At 45.2% G+C, this 21171-nt stretch overlaps 5 non-coding genes across 5 annotated transcripts; 2 read left to right on the top strand and 3 right to left on the bottom strand.

Annotated features, from left to right (window-relative positions):
- Nucleotides 1-2024: 2024 nt before the first annotated feature.
- On the bottom strand, nt 2025-2096 carry Trnaw-cca (transfer RNA tryptophan (anticodon CCA)). The gene has a single exon. It is a non-coding gene; the product is annotated as a tRNA-Trp (tRNA).
- A 118-nt stretch (nt 2097-2214) lies between these two features.
- On the top strand, nt 2215-2286 carry Trnaa-cgc (transfer RNA alanine (anticodon CGC)). The gene has a single exon. It is a non-coding gene; the product is annotated as a tRNA-Ala (tRNA).
- A 6350-nt stretch (nt 2287-8636) lies between these two features.
- Trnaw-cca (transfer RNA tryptophan (anticodon CCA)) lies at nt 8637-8708 on the bottom strand. Its single transcript has one exon. It is a non-coding gene; the product is annotated as a tRNA-Trp (tRNA).
- A 7062-nt stretch (nt 8709-15770) lies between these two features.
- Trnaw-cca (transfer RNA tryptophan (anticodon CCA)) lies at nt 15771-15842 on the bottom strand. The gene has a single exon. It is a non-coding gene; the product is annotated as a tRNA-Trp (tRNA).
- A 118-nt stretch (nt 15843-15960) lies between these two features.
- On the top strand, nt 15961-16032 carry Trnaa-cgc (transfer RNA alanine (anticodon CGC)). The gene has a single exon. It is a non-coding gene; the product is annotated as a tRNA-Ala (tRNA).
- Nucleotides 16033-21171: the final 5139 nt, after the last annotated feature.

Consider the following 21171-nt stretch of genomic DNA (forward strand, 5'->3'; position numbering starts at 1 on the left):
GAGTAGCAAGTCGATAGGCCTGTGGCGGAATTGTGGTGGACTAAGCAGGAGCAATGCCTAAAATCAGTCCAATATCAAAACATAAATAACGCTGGAAAAACAAGTCACGTCGTAAAAGCACTTTGGAAGCAATTCCAGATAACAAAAACATGTAGTGACAGTCACTTTAAAGGCAGAGTTAAAAATATTCTCCGTTTGAAAAGGGATCAGTCGTGCGTTCTTTTTGCGCGGTAGTTTCTGTCGAAGCGTTATCTTTCTCTTTGGAGACTGAAGCTACGGCTGTCACCGTTTCGGAAGTATCCATACTGTCTACTTCGGCAGTGGATTCTGTATCGTCTGCCCAACTAGTTGGCGGTGGCTGTGTCGAGGTCGTTACCGACTCTTGAGCAGGATAGAGTTTGACCATGCGGACATCACAGCCGGCTCGGAGTTGAGCTGCGTGTTCGGGGTTCAGAGGTAGAGCATGTGAGACATTGTCAAGGACTGATGGTAAACTGGCTGAGGGATGATCATGGTTTGTGCTATCAGATGCATTTTCACTGAGTTGTTCACCTATCTGTTTATCCTTTTCGCGCAGAACCGGTGCAATCTGTTCTGCACCCTGGCGGGCAACTCTCCGTTTTTTAGTTTTTCTGGGAGAGGAACGATTTTGTGGGCTTTGATCGTAACCTGCTGGAGATTCCCCCCGTGGAGTAGCAGCGGTCGATGGGGACGCAGACGTTTGCATGTCGGATGCGTGTTCTTCTGTGACTACGACGGACGGTGATATTTCTACGGGTTTAGGTGGGGTCTCTTCCGGCGTTGCAACAGTCTCCATACGCGTCACTGTCGCAGGCACTACAGTATTTGCATTGACTTCGGTGACCGTGGGTGTAGCCGAAAGCCCACGCGCTACGGCGACGTACGTCACAGGCAGTGTTGTCATCGCGGGGGGCCTGGCAGCCCCGCCGGCAGGCAGCTGCGCCACTCGCCTCTGCATGCATTCTGCACGCACGTGACCTGTCGAGTTGCATGCGGCACACGTTCGAGGCTGATCATCGTACATTACTATCGCACGATACCCGCATACGTTAACATAAGACGGGATGTGCTTCTGCAGCTCGATTTTCAATTGCCGCACCCCATTAAGAACCGGGAATTTACGTGCACTAGACCAACGTTCCGCAATATTGCTTATGATTTTACCGTACGGACACAGCACTGCGTTGATCTGTTCACTGGTTATTTCAAATGGGAGTTCAAAAATTCGAACAGTCCGTATTCCTAGGCCGTCATGCGAAACTGCAACTTCCCCCACATTTCCATCGCTGTGTTTAAACTTTAGAATACCACCACAAGATTCAACTATTTTCTCACACATGTCTGATCGAGCTAATTTAACGAAAACGTTGCTACTGACAATCGAAAGATGTATCCCGATTATATCCTCAAGTCCTATCTTTACTTCATCTTCTAACCATTGCTCAACTTCAAAAGATTTAGGTCGGACAAAGTTCCTGTCAAAGGTAAACTTCAGTGTATCTTTCCTACTCGGTTGAGACATCACGAAATAGAGTTCATTTTCAGATCACACCAAAACACTAGTAGACACTGAAGCAAGTGCAGCGAACTCACCACACGTAAACAGCGACGACGCGGCGCGCAGCACAGCACGTCCGACCTCGACCGCGTCCGCCGGCTGACTGCTACGACTGAGCTATACCCCCTTTCACGATCTTCCTATTCCCATAACTTAAGGAAAAATATTATACTCTGCCTGGCTAAAGACGTCTAATCGAGCAAAATATCGTGTAATCATTATCTCTCAGTTATATATTAGAGTTAAACAATATAAATATCAAAAATACTAGACACTTCGCGCATGGAGAAAGTGCGAGTCGGCGCCTTCACCTTAATGTCAGAATGCGAAAATTGCACTAGTAGCTTTTTTCAAGCAAGTCCTGTTCGTCCGTTCTCTGTAATCGTTTGGTATCTGATTAAACTGACATACTCGCCTCTGGCTTTCGTAAACGAAAATTTCATTGTGACCCCGACGTGATTTGAACACGCAACCTTCTGATCTGGAGTCAGACGCGCTACCGTTGCGCCACGGAGTCGACGCTGCTTAGGTCTTGTCATGAATAGGTTCCTCGAACACTTACTGTACCGTTCAAACCTAAGAAATAATGACAGTAGGATCCAGGAGAGACTCGTCCCAGATGTACTTGCTCTGGCGGGGGTGTAACTCAGTGGTAGAGTGTCTGCTTCGCATGCAGAAAGTCCTGGGTTCAAATCCCAGCTTCTCCAATTTTTGTTTCTCCGTGCAGCAGTACATGAAAGCTTTTGCCTATCACCATATTCTATAAAATTCAGTGTACAAGATTCTTCCCCCAAGCAAGTGGATTTCGTACAGTTCGACCTCATGGCGGGAGGACGATGACCTGCAAGACCCTTGGCTGCAATCCTCCCATTGAAATGTTGCTCCAAAGCCTTCGGTATTGCGTGCGGAGTGCATCTCAAACATGTATTTGCAACTCACCGCGATAATCGTCTTTTGTTTTTTCGAGATACTGAAAAATGAAGGGGGCACCCGGGATTGAACCGGGGACCTCTCGATCTGCAGTCGAATGCTCTACGACTTTTTTTTCTGTTTTTCTTTAGGGCCTCCCATCTCCCCTTCTAGCCCTTCCATTTGCTCTCCTTCATGTGCCTTCTTCGGCGAGCTTCATGCCCCACCTCTTTTTTTTTCAGTGGGTTATGAAAATGAATTGCATCTTGAAGACAATGTTCGATTTTTTGTAAATTGTAATCTGAATCGATTACGGTGAAAATAACTCTCTCTATAATACTATTTACTGCATTAACGAAACGCAAAATATTCTTCCATTAGAATTTAAACAAAAATGAGAGAGAAACAAAAGTAAAACTTAAGAGAGGAAATTGAACTTCTTCAGTGATGCACGTCTTTTGCATGAGAATAGTTTTTCCCTACTATTCTTGTGCTGTGGCGTGACTCCTGCTACTTTTTGGGAAAACATGCTTTTTCTAGGTTCTGTTGAGGCCTTCACGGCTACCGTATCGGTCCCGGGGCACACGAAGGCCCCACCGTACTTCACCCTCAACAGCAATCCCCTACTTTGGCAGTCTATCTTGTTCGGTCGATTTCATATTATATAGGTATTAACCGATGCCTTGTTTCTGAAACAAAATTTCCATCATATTTCCGAACTTCTTTTTGTGGTCTTTGTTCCGGTATATTTTGAAGTATTCGTCTTTCATATATTCTCGATATTCTTGTAGATTGTCATTGCCTTTGTTGTTAACAACATAATTGACAAAATTTCCGAGTAGCCACAAGATGACATTGTTTTTTTGTGGTGGAAAGGAAATTTCTTCTGGGAAGAGTATATCGTTTAGCGTGATTTCTCTTCCATCGGTCCTTTTAAGAAAAGCGACTTGCAATACAATGTCATTCCAAATATTCTTGTATCCATTGCAGATCAAGCGATGCTTTAAGGAGTCCAAAGTGTGACATTTTTGGCACACATTGGTTGCTTGTAGTCCTATTGAATACAGTTTTTCATTGGTACTAATAATGTTGTTGGCAACTCTGTACCATGACGCTTGCACTTCCGTAGTCAGTGTCTTGTTATTTATATTGGTCCATATTTTTTCCCAGTTTTTGTTGGGATACTTCAGCTCCATTTTATTTCGGTTTTCGCGTGATTTTAACTTCTCTACTATATATTTACTTGTCCTCTTATTTTTGTCTGTTGAAATGCATGTCAAGTAGCTTAATTCTACATAAAAATCCTTAATATGCTGGTAGAGTGTAATTTATGTTGTGAACATCTACTGGCGGCTGCATGCTTCCGGGTTTGAGAAGGTCAAATAGAGCGGCAGTTATGCTGTTCGGCTGTGTCTCGATAAGTTTGAGCGTTCTTTTAATGAAGAGGGCAGTGTTTTTCCTCCGAAGGTCTGTCTGCCCTAGGCCTCCGTTTTCAAGTCTCGATGTAGTCGTTCCTACTGCTACTCTAAAAATATGGCCTTTCCATACGTATCGACAGATTGTGCTCATATAAATTTCACTACGTCTGGAGGTGTTGGTAAAATGTGAGCAACATATGCAGCTTTCGAAAGAACTGCACAGTTGATTAGTTTAATTCTTTGCTTGATATTTAAGTCTCTCGTTTCATGCAGTATTAAGCTGCCTCTGATTTTTCCCAACGCCTGTTTCCAATTAGCAGCCGTTGTTCTTAATGGGCAACTGTAAAAAGTTATGCCCAAAGCAGTGTGACGCTCCACCCTGTTTACCCACGGTAGCTGCACATTGTCAAGACCCTGTAAATTTAAAAAGGAACTTTTAGTTTCATTTATCCTCGCACCAGTTGCCCTGCTATAAAGCAATAACTTGTCTGTTAGCTGGGCACAGTCTTCATCGCTCCTTACTAGAACTCCCACATCGTCAGCGTATGCCTTTGTAACCGTCTTCAGCCCAGCTATTGTTATGCATTCTAAGGTAGTGTTCAAAAGCCGTAAAAGGGGTTCCAGAGAAACCACATAAAACAACATGGACAAAGGACTTCCCTGAGGAACTCCACTAGATATCAATACTTCATTAGTATATTGTCCATTGATCGAGATTTTGGTTCGTATGTCTCTGACGATGATCATTAAGACCGCTAAGTTGCCATCATTGAAACCTGTGTGTTTCAAGGTTCTGAACAGATATCCTTAGTTGACTCTGTCAAACGCTTTAGCAAAATCAATGTAGGCAATGCCTCCATTCGCTGACGATGATGAGAAAATAGAAATAATGTCTCGATATTCACATACAGTCTTAAAAATGGTACGTCGAGGGAGACACGTCTGGTGGCATCCAATGACTTTTGATAAAATCGGTACCATTCGTTCTTTAATTATACGTGCAACTACCTTGTAATCTGAGTTCATGAGACTGATAGGCCTCATTTTAGTAATATCTTTCGTGTCCGTACTCCTTCCCTTTGGAAGTAGTACAATTACACTTTCCTTGAAAGCAGCAGGAATTTCCTCTCCCCTCAAGACGTCATTAACTACTTCCGTGAATTGGGAACCTATTAGGTGCCAAAAGGTCCTATAAAACTCCACAGGCAGGCCGTCTGGGCCTGGAGACTTACGTGAAGGTGAAGATTTGAGTATATCAAAAACCTCGTCATTCGTAATTTCCAACGTTAAACCCCTGTTCTCCTCCTCTGTAACAACTGCCTCTATTCCGGAGTTCCGTAAAATCTCGTACTGAGTTGTCGTCAGTAGCATTTCCAGAATATAATTGCTGAAAAAATCTATGTGCTTCATTTAAGATATCTCTTTGTTCTGTCAGGACTCTGTTATCTTCCGATCTGAGGCTGGCAATAAAATTTCGTCTCCTGTTTTGTGTGTGTTGTATCAAGTGGTAGATGGAGGTGTTTTCTGCCTCCACCGTCGTTCTAGTGTGGGATTTTATTTTTAATCCCTCTAAATGTACCCTCTTGATACTTATCATTTTGGCTTTAACGTTTTTAAAATTGATAAAGACGTCTTGAGACATTGGTTGGTCGTAAAGGTCTCTTAAGCAAGAGTAGTAAAACTCCATCGTGTGTCGTGACCACATTGCCCTTTCTTTGGCGTAAGATATCAGCGCCGCTCTTATCTTTTTCTTAGCGGCCATAGTCCACCATTCAATAGTTGTTCTATATTTAGTACGCATCCTTAAAACAGACTGCCAAGTTTCTTGCATCTTTAAAGCTAGAGCGTTGTCAGAGAGGGTATTGATATTTAATTTCCATAGTGGGCGACCCCAATATGTCTTTTGCCTGGTTAATTTGATGCTGCACCTCACTCCGAGGTGGTCAGAGAAGGCAGCTGGCATCACCTCGATACTACTGACTTTGGTGGCTAAAATGGGGGTGACATATATTCTGTCGATTCTGCTCTGTGTAGTACCAGTGATATATGTGAAGCGAACCAGCGTCGGATATTGTATTTCCCACGCGTCAAACCACTTCATGTTGGTGACCAAAGCCTGCAGTTCTTGGGAGAAGTTAAAATTTGGTCGCTGATCCTTTTTATTTAAAACGCAATTGAAAACTCCACCAATGACAATTTCTGCAGGGTTGTCTTGGAGTAGAAATAAAATGTCACTTTTAAAAAAGGCTGCCCTCTCTCGTCTCGCATTGTTGCCTGAAGGTGCGTATAGGTTTATAAAAGTGGTGTTAAAAATTTTGCAGCTAATTCCCCTCCCCGACTCTAAAAGGCACACATTTGTCATCTCGATCCCTTCTTTAGCAAGGATGGCTGTTCCACACGCGTTTTCTGGAGCCACATTCAACACCTCTTTGTACCCTGAAACATACAATGCTTTGACATTAACTTCCTGCACGAAGCCGATGTCTGTATCGGACTGATACAGAAAGTCCTTCAGTGCAGCTACCTTTGCTTGACTCTGAATTTTGTTTATGTTTAAGGTGGTCACGTTATACGTATGTTCCACTGTGAGACGCTACAAGACAGTAAACAGAGGACACGGTATTTGAGCCGCGTACAATAACTTCGGGTTAGATATATATAGTGTTATTTTATTTTACTTTTATGCCATTGACGGTTTTCCTTCTTTTTGCTTTTTCCCTTCTATCTTCTTAGAGTTCAGTGTGACAATTTTTAATAAAAAAATTCTTCCTCAAAAGCCCCTTCCGCCCCCATTGCTTCGGTCTGATCTTCCTTTTCGTCCGCCCAGTGAAATCGTGGCTCGGTGATGTCGTGTCCATGTCCTTGTCCAAGTCGGGTATCATTTTCCATATCTGATGTCGTATTGTCATGCAAGGGTTCAAATGTTCCGTGTGGCGTGTCAGCCCGTTCTTGTCTCTTGTTCCGATCCGAAGACTCGCCGACCGCTTCCTTTTGTGTGGGGCCAAATTCTCTGCAGCTTGATGTGCTCTTCGTCTTTTGTTATTTTTTGATGATTTCGGTGAAACCGTCGGTGAAACCTTTGGTAAACTTCCTGGCTACTCCGTGGAAGGTCGAGGAGAAGTCACCTGTCCCGCCTTCGTGGCGGAAGATTTTGGAGCTCCGTTAATGTCTGAGTCGGCCGATGCTTCTGTTTCTACGACACGTGACACGTGAGACGGGTGGTGTCATTGGTTCGTCTTCTTGCGCCCCCCCCCCCTTTCCCTTTGACGTGTCCTGAACCAGCCTGTAGTGTCCTGTCATCTGTGTGGTTGTCAGTTGTCTGTTGTATCACTTCCTCTTTATGTCCATCCACTGTAGTTCCCTCTGGAATGTAGGCCCTTTCGTGTGTAACTACCGTTTCGTACTCTACCATGTCTACATCAGGTATTATCGATGAAGCTTGTCGCTCGTTGGAAGAGTTGTCAGATTCAGAGGGCAAGCGCAGTGCGCCCTCAGTGACGTCATTACTGGCCAGATACTGATTTTCATCGTTAGTCAACTCCGCGGTGCTTCCCGTTAGCGTGCGCGCGACGGAGGGTCCAGTCTGCTCGGCCATATTCTGTTGATAGGGGGCGCGGCTAGCTGGCGCGGCAGCGTACGTCACTTGCATGCTAACAACTTGTCCTGGGACAGCCGCCTCGTTAGTCGGTAACTGAGGAACCCGCCTTCTACTGCACTCACTTCTGACGTGCCCCGTGGCGTTACATAACGCACAAGTCCGTGGCTGCCCATCATAAATTATGAGAGCGCGATGGCCACAGATATTCCAGTAAGAAGGGATATGTCGTAAGAGCTCAATCTTAATCTGTCTAACTCCATTCATTGCTCCGACCATTTTTCTTCAGCCCTACCATAGGGCTGAAGAGCAGCATTGATTGTTCCGGCAGGGACCTCGAACGGCAGTTCGAAAACTCTCACTGTTCGAATGCCTAGCCCAGCATGGGAAACAAGAACGTCACTAACGGTCCCGTCTGCATGATTAAATTTCATTGCGCCACCACACTTGTCAACTATCGAGGAGCACAAATCAGAGGAAATCAATTTCAAAAACACAGAATTGGAAACAAAAGAATGATGAACGCCAATAATTTCGTCTCCAGTGATCTTAACTGTTTCTGAAAGCCACCTTTAATCTCAAAAGCCTTTGGTCTTTTACAAGTCCATTCAAAAGTAAATCTAACCGTATCTCTCCTTTCACAGTTAATTTCATTCAATTTGTCATTTTAAACTACTGAAAGATGCACAGTAAACAAAGCGCTCCACTGACCTTCGTAACAGCCACACAGCCACTGTTTACGCCAGCCCTCCTAGCGCTGCCGCCACACGTCCGTCCGGCTCGGCGGCCGAGCAGTGAATGACTGAGCTATACCCCCTTTCACGATCTTCCTATTCCCATAACTTAAGGAAAAATATTATACTCTGCCTGGCTAAAGACGTCTAATCGAGCAAAATATCGTGTAATCATTATCTCTCAGTTATAAATTAGCGTTAAACGACATAAATATCAAAAATACTAGACACTTCGCGCATGGAGAAAGTGCGAGTCGGCGCCTTCACCCTAAAGTCAGAATGCGAAAATTGCACTAGTAGCTTTTTTCAAGCAAGTTCTGCTCGTCCGTTCTCTGTAATCGTTTGGTATCTGATTAAACTGACATACTCGCCTCTGGCTTTCGTAAACGAAAATTTCATTGTGACCCCGACGTGATTTGAACACGCAACCTTCTGATCTGGAGTCAGACGCGATACCGTTGCGCCACGGAGTCGACGCCGCTTAGTCTTGTCATGAATAAGTTCCTCGAACACTTACTGTACCGTTCAAACCTAAGAAATAATGACAGTAGGACCAGGAGAGACTCGTCCCAGATGTACTTGCTCTGGCGGGGTGTAACTCAGGGGTAGAGTGTCTGCTTCGCATGCAGGAAGTCCTGGGTTCAAATCCCAGCTCCTCCAATTTTTGTTTCTCCGTGCAGCAGTACATGAAAACTTTTGCCTATCACCATATTCTATAAAATTTAGTGTACAAGATTCTTCCCCCAAGCAAGTGGATTTCGTACAAAACTTCCTGGCAGATTAAAACTGTGTGCCCGACCGAGACTCGAACTCGGGATCCTTGCCTTTCGCGGGCAAGTGCTCTACCAACTGAGCAACCGAAGCACGACTCACGTCCGGTACTCACAGCTTTACTTCTGCCAGTACCTCGTCTCCAACCTTCCAAACTTTACAGAAGTTCTCCTGCGAACCTAGCAGAACTAGCACTCCTGAAAGAAAGTACTGGCAGAAGTAAAGCTGTGAGTACCGGACGTGAGTCGTGCTTCGGTTGCTCAGTTGGTAGAGCACTTGCCCGCGAAAGGCAAGGATCCCGAGTTCGAGTCTCGGTCGGGCACACAGTTTTAATCTGCCAGTAAGTTTCATATCAGCGCACACTCCGCTGCAGAGTGAAAATCTCATTCTGGAAACATCCCCCAGGCTGTGGCTAAGCCATGTCTCCGCAATATCCTTTCTTTCAGGAGTGCTAGTTCTGCTAGGTTCGCAGGAGAACTTCTGTAAAGTTTGGAAGGTTGGAGACGAGGTACTGGCAGAAGTAAAGCTGTGAGTACCGGACGTGAGTCGTGCTTCGGTTGCTCAGTTGGTAGAGCACTTGCCCGCGAAAGGCAAGGATCCCGAGTTCGAGTCTCGGTCGGGCACACAGTTTTAATCTGCCAGGAAGTTTCATATCAGCGCACACTCCGCTGCAGAGTGAAAATCTCATTCCGGGATTTCGTACAGTTCGACCTCATGGCGGGAGGACGATGACCTGCAAGACCCTTGGCTACGATCCTCCCATTGAAATGTTGCTCCAAAGCCTTCGGTATGGCGTGCGGAGTGCATCTCAAACATGTATTTGCAACTCACCGCAACAATCGTCTTTTGGTTTTACGAGATACTGAAAAATGAAGGGGGCACCCGGGATTGAACCGGGGACCTCTCGATCTGCAGTCGAATGCTCTACGACTTTTTTTTCGTTTTTTATAGCGAGCGGGGCAGGCAGATGGCGGCAAGGAAGGCAGGGGTCAATTAGTCCGAGGCCTGGCCACGGTTCGGCCTCATACCCGTCATCACTCACATTCATTGTAAAGGAACATCGATTTTTTAATATTTATTTATTTATTTTTTATTTTTTTATTTATATATTTATTTATGTATTTATTTATTTATTTATTTATTGGAATAGCATCAATATGGGATTGGAGCCAGATCATTCGGTTGATACATAAACGGGTGAAGGTTTTAGAGCTCGAACAGCTATCCAATACCTGTTCTATTGAATGCAATATGAAGCATATTACCGTACTTGCGACGGTGATCCGCGTAGTTTCTAATTTTAGTATATTCCGTTTCCATGTGTAACTGAAACTCGCTGTAATCTTCGCCCGTCAGCCGATTGAAGACATGTATTTTGGCCCAACAGCCACATGACGGCATTATTTTTAGTTGGCGGAAAATATTTGACGTCTGTTCTGTGCAGTAAGTTCGTGTCGATGTTATTTTCAGAAGTCCTAGTTATAAGGGCGACTTTTTGACGAACTCATTGCCAATTGCGCATGCGGTGACTGCAAGTATATCTGTGGGGAACAGTATCCACTCGGTGACAATATGGACAATGGGCTGTGTCGCTTAGCCCAATCGCATGCAGGCGCTCATTTGTGCTGATAATGTTGTTAACCGTTTTGTACCATGTCGACCTGACCAAGGACGGAAGTACACTGCAGCTGATGTTCGCCCACAGGACATCCCAATTGACTCCAGTGTGCTTTTGTTCGATTTTGTTCTTGCCCTCATATTGTTTCCTGTGCTCCAGAATGTCCTTGGCAGTTAAGGGTCGGTGTTGGAGAAGGACCTCGCTCAAGTAGCTCTTTTCCAGATAATATGTGCGGATGTGGGAGAGCTGGTAGTCGATCGTCTGCACATTGATCGGCGGTTCTACGCTTTTCGGCGCGACTGCCTCAAACAACTTTGCCGTAAGGGTGTCAGAGTAGTTTTGGATTAAGGATGTCATCCGTTTAATGTACAAAGCCATTGCTTTGGCGTTCAGATCGGTCAGACCCATACTGCCATGCAGAGGGTCGAGGGTCACAGTCTTCACGTCAACTCGAAATATTTCCCCCCGCCACAGAAAATTGGTCAACTTGCTCATTATCTGTTTGGCTATGACAGTGGGGATTGGAAAGACTTGTGCCACATAATATGCTCGCGACAGGATACATGTATTTATAAATTTAACCCTCTGAATTTGGTCCATACTGCGATAAACGTTATCTATTAAAGCACCCTTGACTTTGAACGAGACATCCCGCCAGTTTGCCGTTATCATCCTTTGTGGAGGGACCGTCAGTTTCGTCCCAAGAGATTTGCGTTCCGTAACATGGGTAGCCCATTCTAGGCCGACATCGTCAAGTCCCCTTATACGTAGAAATTTGCCTTTAGTTTCATTCATTTTTGCGCCAGAAGCTGAACAATAGCTTCTGAGGTCTGCCTCCAGTTGAATCACATCATCCCTGTTCCTCACGACGATGCCGACATCATCAGCATATGCCCCAACTGCAGTTTTCTTCCCGGCGATCGTTATGCCCGTCATGTGTTCTTGTACTAGCCGCAGCAATGGTTCTAGTGAGATGACAAAGAGCAACATGGAAAGGGGGCTTCCTTGGGGGACACCCCTTGCGATGGTAATTGGTCTTGTGAGCTGGCAGTTAACGGAGATCGTGGCAGCCAGACCAGTGATCATATTGCGCACGACAGCGATGGAGTCATGCCCGAAGCCCATCCTCCGCATCGTTTCGAAGAGGTATTTATGGCTGACACTATCAAATGCTTTATAAAAGTCGACAAAAAGGAGGCCGCAATTAATGGTGCTGGCAGACGACAAAGCGACGATATCTCTATATTGTGCTGTAGTCTGAAATATTGATCGCCTATAAGCACAAGTTTGCTGTTGCCCAATTATGTTTGCGGTCAACGGCATCATTCGATTGTTTAAAGCTCTCGCAATAATCTTATAATCTGAATTAAGAAGAGAAATCGGCCGGAAGTTGTTAATCTTTTTACATCCCTTATTTTTAGGAATCAACACGATTTTACATTCTTTAAGTTCTAATGGTACAAACTTTCCCCGCAGTACGTCGTTAACGGCTTGTGTCAACTTATCACCTATGATACTCCAATATCGTTGATAGAATTCGACCGGAAGGCCATCAGGGCCCGGCGATTTACTTTTAGGGGAGCCGCGAATTATTTCAAGGACTTCATCTGGACTAAAAGCTGAAAATAAGCTGGCGTTGTCATCGGCAGTAATTGTGGAGGTTGTAAACGCAAATAACTCATCCAAATCGTCCTCTTGCGTTGCTTCTGCCTCATACAGGGCACTGTAATACCTGTGGATTTCTCTGATTATCTCGTTTTGCACAGTGAGGACAGTACCGTTTTCTAATTTAAGTTCGTCCATGAATATCCGTCGTCGGTTCTTGCGATGTTTAATCAGATGATATACCGCAGCCGTTTCGTCCTCGCTACCAGATCTGGCTTTTGACTTAAGTTTAAGACCCTCCAGTTGTTTTCTCTTTAAGCTTAATAATGTCGCTTTAATTTTCTTGATGTCGGACAGGCGCCTGTCTGAGCCATCTGCCTGATCATACAAATCCCTTAAGACCATGTAGTAAAATTCCATTGTACGGTGAACTGCCCGAGATCTCTCTATACTATAAGATATAATTACTTTCCGTAATTTGGGCTACGCCTTGCGGGTCCACCACTCCAAAACACTCGGAAAGTTGTGTACAGAGCGCAAGCAAAATTCCCAAACTGTCTTTAATTCGACCTCGAGCTCGTCTTCTGTTAAAAGGCCGACATTCATGCTCCACTGATTCCTAAACCAGTGAGTTGGTTGCCGGTCTAAGTTTATGCAGGCACTCACACTACAGTGATCAGAGAAGCTGACTGGAGTGATTTCCACTTGTAGCAAATTCCTCACTATGTAACTTGACATACAGATTCTATCAATCCTGCTACTGGAATTATGTGAAATGTGCGTGTATTTCACAAGCGTGGGTTACTTTACTTAACTTCCCACGCGTCCCTCAGTTTCATTTAGGAGACAAGAAAGTTTAATTCAGGGAAATAATTAAAATTGGGGGTTTGATCTTTATGGTGCAATACACAATTAAAATCGCCTGCAATGATCAAGTTTGGAGAGTCTCTCCGCAGTAAGTAAATGATATCCTCCTTAAAAAACTTCGATCTGTCGGCGCGCCGTGTACTTCCAGATGGTGCATACAGATTGATTACACTGACGCCCATGATATTCACGCCTATGCCCCGTCCAGAGTCTAACTTTTCGACATCGGTTAGAGGTATTCCTTCCCTGACTAAAATCGCTGTGCCAGCACTGAATTCAGGAGCGAAATTGATTATTGCAACATGGCAAATTAACATTCCCGACTATGTTGCAACCTCTTGTAAAAGGGCAATATCTGTACCAGAGTCAAACAAAAATTGTTTTAATAAAGCAAGTTTTAACTCTGACGTAATCCTATTGATATTAAGGGAGGTGATAGTATAAGCCTGTAGCATATAGGTAAAGAGATGTAAAATTATAACAAAACGATGGCATCGAGCTCAAGAGTGCCGGCTGCAGAATTAAAAAAGGTATAATGTGAGCAGCCATGAGAGGATTATTGGATCAAGAAGCGAAATAAAAACCATAACAAGTGATACACTACAAATCATAGGCCGGTTGTAGCAAAAACGACACAGAGAATGCTGCGAACCATAACCGGATAAAAGGACAGAAAAAACACGAAGAAGCTTTGCAACCGTAGGCGACAGCATGGAACAAACCTTGTACCAACGTAATACTACTGTGGAGGATGGGCTTCGCCGAGTTCTTTGCTGTTGTCATCACCGGAATGTTCCCTCACAATTTCATAACTAATATTTCGGGGTACTACATCCACTTGCGTGGAAGTGGAATTTCCCTTGTTGCGAGGAGCAGAGAGATTTGGCTGTGGATTGAGCCTTCGTCGTGGGGCGTTTTGAGGTCCCGAAGTTTTTGTGGATTCTTTGAGACACGGTCGTGTCGTTGTCGCAGCACTGCCGCCGGCAGCTGGCAGGTTGGTAAACACTTTCACTCGTTTACTTCCGCCCAAAACTTGTTGTCGGGCGTCAGCTGTAGCGCGTTGTTGACACAACACTTCCTCACTGTGTGCGCGTTGTAGCGGCTGTTGTCCTTCGGGCGCGGCACTCAAAATTGGAGGTTCCTGTTCATGACCCGGCGTCTCAGAATTCGGCATCCCCTCAAGTCCATCCGCACTGGCTTCAAAATCGACCCGCATAACATCATCTGGTACTAAATCCTCCGCGATTGATGGTTTTGGTTTCCGGGCTGCAGGAGTCGCGTGAGATACTTCCTCATCTGAATGCTCATCACTACATTCCAGCGGCCTTTTCTTTTGCTGAGATTCACTTTCAAGACAAACTGGCGCAGCAGTTTGCCGTCCTACGAGTAGTGGAAACGCATCAGCGGTTATGGGCGGGGTCTCGGAGGTAGTTGCCTGGGGAGCATCAACATCAGGGTGTGCAGAAGAACCAGAAGTATCTACTGCCATTACCTCGTTAAGTGTTAATCTATGCCGCGGCTGGAGATTATTTTTTAAGACAAAAACTCGGCGGGGGCAGTCCTGGCGAAGATGGCTTAGTTCATTGCAGATATGGCAGGTGGGGGCTTGACCAGAATACATAATGTGAGCCTTATAACCATCAACCGTGATGTGAGAAGGAATGATCATTTTTACTTCCATGTCCACAGATCTACTCCCATTGAAACATTGTAATTTGTAGCGAGAGACGACTTTTCGTTGACAATTTCTTTAACCTCACCAAACTTAGAAAGTGCATCTTTAATTTTAGCATTGTCAATCTCTATGGGCAAGTTAAGTACTCGAACTGTCTGGATCGAGGTATCGGCACGTGTTACAGTAACCATACTAGTGGTGCCGTCGCGATGAACAAAAGGGACTTGTTTGCCGATTTTTTCAAGAAGTCGATCAACTGCTACTGGACTGAGAAACTTGACAAACACGCAATAACGATCAGAATCTAGCTGGGTGGTGTGCACAGAATCAGAAGTGATGCCTATTACCTCGGTTAGCCAGTCATGAATCTCGAGGGCGGTCGGTTGAACTCGGCGGGTATCCTTGTCAAAGCCAAAAACCAGGGTGTTTCTCCGGATGGTGGTAGACATGGCGCTGCAGCTGTATGGAATCCGGTCAAGCCCGAATCCCTTACAAGATCGGCAAGTTGCTGACGAAAAGGACGACCACAAAAAAGTACAATACACGTGAATCACTCGGAACACAGAAACACACAACGACAAACAGTAAACACTGGCAACGACACCGACGACGCGGAGCAACCAGCTAGCACGTCCGACCGCGGCGACAGCGAAAGCCGGAATTCGACTGAGCATACCCCCTTTCACGATCTTCCTATTCCCATAACTTAAGGAAAAATATTATACTCTGCCTGGCTAAAGACGTCTAATCGAGCGAAATATCGTGTAATCATTATCTTTTAGTTATATATTAGCGTTAAACGATATAAATATAAAAAATACTAGACACTTCGCGCCTGGAGAAAAGTGCGAGTCGGCGCCTTCACCTTAATGTCAGAATGCGATAATTGCTCTAGTAGCTTTTTTCAAGCAAGTTCTGTTCGTTCGTTCTCTGTAATCGTTTGGTATCTGATTAAACTGACATACTCGCCTATGGCTTTCGTAAACGAAAATTTCATTGTGACCCCGACGTGATTTGCACACGCAACCTTCTGGTCTGGAGTCAGACGCGCTACCGTTGCGCCACAGAGTCGACGCTGCTTTGGTCTTCTCATGAATAGGTTCCTCGAACACTTACTGTACCGTTCAAACCTAAGAAATAATGACAGTAGGATCCAGGAGAGACTCGTCCCAGATGTACTTGCTCTGGAGGGGGTGTAACTCAGTGGTAGAGTGTCTGCGTCGCATGCAGAAAGTCCTGGGTTAAAATCCCAGCTCCTCCTATTTTTGTTTCTCCGTGCAGCAGTACATGAAAACTTTTGCCTATCACCATATTCTATAAAATTCAGTGTACAAGATTCTTCCCCCAAGCAAGTGGATTTCGTACAGTTCGACCTCATGGCGGGAGGACGATGACCTGCAAGACCCTTGGCTGCGATCCTCCCATTGAAATGTTGCTCCAAAGCCTTCGGTATGGCGTGCGGAGTGCATCTCAAACATGTATTTGCAACTCACCGCGACAATCGTCTTTTGTTTTTTCGAGATACTGAAAAATGAAGGGGGCACCCGGGTTTGAACCGGAGACCTCTCGATCTGCAGTCGAATGCTCTGACTTTTTTATTTTTTTTTCTCAGAGCTTAAATGTGGCACCATAGACCGTTTTTTAACACTTTTTTTACGAAGAGTCTCGTTCTCTACCGACTTTTTTTTATCTTATTAAACATTTTTTTCCATTATTTGTTAATAGTTTTCCTTCACTTGTTCTAGTTTTATTTTTGCAATTGTTGTTAAAGTGTTTGTTAAAGTTTTTTTATGTTTTCTTTTTTGCAGTTTTGTTGTGTTTTTAAATAAAAATCAATAATTGAATCCCCTCCTTTGGGGACCGCCGTGAGCATTTATTCAAGAAGAAATAAAAATTAAAGATGTGTCTCATCTCTGATCCAAGTGTATTCTGGTGATCCACGTGCACTGTTGAAGGGAGGTGCCGATGCGCAGGCTGAAGTCAGGACGCGACGCGGCACTACAGGTGCTCCGCGCCCCAATCCACCCCCACACACCCGGTACACTACCCTATTCCCATTTTCTTGAATACAATTTGAAGCATATTTCCAAAGTTCTTGCCATGATGCTTGTATTGAAGAGTTTTGTGAAATGCGATTTCCATATGCATTTTGAATGCGACAGGATCATCATCGCCAAGTTTGTTAAAGATATAACTAGAATAATTACCCAGTAACCAACTCACAGCATTATTTTTCGTCTGTGGGTAAAACTTAAAATCAGGTCGATAGATCATCATCGCCTGGACACTGGCGGGAACACTGCGAGTGATAAGTGCGACTTGTTTCTGGATCCAGTTCCAGTTGTGGAGACGTTCCCCACAGGTGCATCTGTGCAGCACGGTATCTATGAGGTCGCAGTGAAGACAGCGGTTGGTAGCACTCAGTCCTATCCGGTGGAGTCGCTCATTGGTACTTATGATATTACTGACTGCTTTGTACCACGCAGTACGAGCATCCGAGCTCAAAACAGTGGAGCCAACGTTTCGCCATACTGTATCCCATTTGACTCCACTATATTTGTTAACAATCGGATTCTGGCTTTCGTGTTCCTTCCTTTCCGCCAAAATTGCTTTTGCCGTTAAGACTGAGTTTGCCGTAACTGGTGACTACTCGAGATAATACTCTCTGATATGTTTAAGCCGGTAACAAATAGGTTGAACATTCAGCGGAGATTCAAGACTGTGTGGCCGGACAGCATGAAATAACTGTGCCGTAAGGCCATGAGGGCCATTCTGTATGATTGCCGCCGTACGTGATACGTACAGAGCCAGTGCTTTGCTCCGTATGTCAACCAATCCCATTCCTCCATGTGTAGGGTGTAGCGCTGCTGTTCGTGCAGATACACGAAAGATTTCGCCTTTCCATAGAAAATTCGTAACCTTTGACATGATAGTTTGAGCCACTCCTGCAGGAATAGGAAGAACCTGCGCCGTGTAGAAGGCCTTAGATAAAACACACGTATTAATCAACGTAATTCTGTCGAATTGGTTCAGACTTCTGTGGTTGTTATCAATTACTGCACCGTTGATTTTGTGAGCCACATCCCTCCAGTTCGCTGCCGTCATGTTTAATGTTGACGCCTTCAACACTATACCTAGAGCTTTAAGTTCACTGACGTGTGTGGCACATGAAATGTGAAGACGATCAAGGCCTCGCAGATTTAAAAAGTTGCTTTTCCGTTCATTGATGTGTGCTCCAGACGCCTGACAGTAGGTCTTGAGGACAGCTCCAAGCGTAGTGACGTCAGACTCATCTCTGATAACAATCCCAACATCATCCGCATAGGCTCCTGTTACGGACGTCACTCCTGCGATCGTTAAACCACTAAGCTTCGCCTGCAGGTGCGTGAGGAGCGGCTCGAGCGAAATGACGAACGGCAACATCGACAAGGGGCTGCCCTGAGGGACACCTCTGTCGATTAGGAGCCTTTTCGTGAGTTGCGAATTTACTGAAATTTTTGCAGTGATTCCGAGGGCCACATTTTTTATTATTGCGATCGCGGACGGTAAGAAGCCCAAGCGCCGCAGTGTCTCTAGTAGGTACGTGTGATTGACAAGATCAAATGCCTTAAAAAAATCGAGAAAGAGCAGACCACATCTTACGTTGCCGGCGTCAGCTAGCGCAATAATATCCCTATAAAAGGCGACCGTTTGCAAGTAAGAACATCAAGGAGTTGAGAAGCGCTGTCTGCATGGGGAGCGTTTGATGTATAAGTCCTGACAAAGTAGCTGTAAAGTTCTCTGACAAACTCGAAGATGGCACGACAGTCACAAATCAACGCGATATCAAGTTCATCAATGAAAGCCCTCCTTCTACGCTTCGCGTGTTTGACAAGGTGATACAAGGCCACCGTTTCGTCTGCGCGTACAGATTTAACTTTGGATCGAACCTTAAGTCCTTCTAACTGCTCCAGTTTCAGACTGATTAATTTAGCTTTGATCCTCTGAATTTCCTCTATTCTAGTAGAAGTGGCATCCGCTCTGTCATACAAATATCGTAATACGGAGTAATAAAATTCCATTGTCCTGCAAATTCCAGTAGCCCGTTCAATACCAAAGGACGTAAGAACCCTGCGCAGTTTGGGCTTCGCTTTATAGGTCCACCATGCTATAATGCTAGGGAAGGCATAAATAATGCGGAGGCACTGGTCCCAAGTACGCCTTACGGCCTCCTCCAGATCTGAGTCGGTTAATAATGAAAGATTAAGATGCCACTGATTTTTAAACCAGCGCGTGGGTTGTTGTTGTAAATTGATGCACGCAACCACGCCACTGTGGTCTGAGAAGCTGGTAGGAATAGTTTCTACATTTAATAAGTTAGTTGCTAAATTATCAGACACATAAATCCTGTCGATCCTGCTACAGGAATTTCCAACGATGTGTGTGTACCTCACTAAAGTTGGGTACCGAGCTTCCTAGGTGTCCTGGAGTTTAACTCAGGTGAATAATTAAAATGCGGTGTCTGATCTTTTCTGGACAATACACAATTAAAATCACCTCCAATGATTAGCAGCGGAGGATTGTTCCGCAGTAAATAAATGATATCTTCCTTATAAAAACGTGCTCTGTCAGCTCTACGAGTACTCTCGGAAGGCGCGTACAAATTAATAACAGTAACGCCAAAAATATTGACACTCAGTCCTCGACCGGATTCAAACCTTTCTATGTGGGCAACTGGAATACCTTCCCTAATTAGGACGGCTGTCCCCACGTTCGTTTCTGGGGAAGAACTGATTATTGCAACAAAACCGGCAAGGTTTATTTGCTGCAAGGCCACCTCTTGTAAAAGGGCGATGTCTGTATCCGACTCGTAAAGATATTGTTGTAGAGCACGCACCTTGACGTCAGATCGGATCTTGTTAATATTTAATGTCGTTATTTTATATGCCTGTGACATACTGAGACCTATGCAGGAAGGGGGAGGAATTAAGCATCGCCATCGGTCGGATCGTCATGTCATTCCATTTGGTTATCCGGTTGGAAAGCCAAGTCATGCACGTTGTTTGCCCCCGGCATCTTTATTCTTAGTTTTCTTACAGACAACGTTCACATTTGGTTGGATTCTGTTCCTGCGGCGCCCACTATGAACCATCTCTGCAGACGGCGGCGTGGGTGGGTCGTGGGGAATGTCAACGGCCGACAACGGTCCGGACACTACTGCCGGAATCACTCGCGGCGTGTCCTCCGGCAGCAGCCCAGCTGCGGAAGTATTTTCGCTATCAACACGTTTGTTATCAAACTCCACCTGAAGTTGTTTGTTGACATTTTCCGTCGCCGACTGCTGTTTATGTTCGCGTTCCGTGTTATGACAACATGCTGTTGTGTTGCCGTGTGGCGAGCCGCCGCCGTTGGCTGTTCGGCATCCTGAGCCAGTGGCGGGGTCTGTTTACTATCACAACTGTCTACGCTGTGGTGAACCCCTGCAGCGACCTGCTGTTCACTTGTCGGTCGGTCCATCGAAACCTGTCGCTGTGGTTGGTTGGAGGGCAGACTATCCGTCCCCTGCGACGCCGCGACAGCAGCTGAAGGGTCATTATGTGACATGCCAGAGGAAAAATCGTCTACTAGAACGGAACCTTATAAGAACTTAGTATCAGATCTACGTTCCTGCGATTCTTGTCTCTTTGATTCTGGTGTACTGTGGGCTTCGTCCTCAGAACTACTACCGTCACAAGTCCTACGTCGTTTGTTGGTAGCAGTGTCTCCGGTCGCAAGTGTCGGTTCGTCCGTACTTTTCCGAGGCAGGGTTGGAAATTCCTCCATGCGCACGACTTCCGGTTCATGCAACGCAGATACACCACCGGCTGTAGCACTTTCTGCCGCTTGATTATCGGTAATAATCTCCGCGAGCGTTAGCCGTTTCCGTTGCTGTAAGGAATTTTTTAAGACGAAAACCCGTTTGGGACAATCTTGACGCATGTGGCCACTCTCATTGCAGATACGTACACTGGTCAAACTATGACGTGTCGCAACTTGAACCCTGTAGTCGCAAACCATGCTATGGGAAGGAATATTGACTTTGACATGCATGTCTACTGACCTAACACCACTGAAACATTGCAAACGATGCTGGCTAGACCAGCGTTCATTTCGAATCTGTTTGACATCCTCATACTTGCTTAACACATCTTTCAGATAACAATTTTCACCTTTCCGGGGCAGATTAAAGATACGTACATTATTATATTCTACGTCGGCATTAGTAACGGTGACGGTACTTACAGAGTTATCCCGATGTCGGAATTCAACTCGCCCGCCATGCTTCAGGAGTATCTTATCCAGCTACACAGAGTTCAGTAATTTGACAAAAAAACAATACTGCTCCATGTCGTAATATGCAGTGTGCACCTGCTCAGAATTG

This window comes from Schistocerca cancellata, chromosome 3, assembly GCF_023864275.1.
Source record: "Schistocerca cancellata isolate TAMUIC-IGC-003103 chromosome 3, iqSchCanc2.1, whole genome shotgun sequence".
NCBI lineage: Eukaryota > Metazoa > Arthropoda > Insecta > Orthoptera > Acrididae > Schistocerca > Schistocerca cancellata.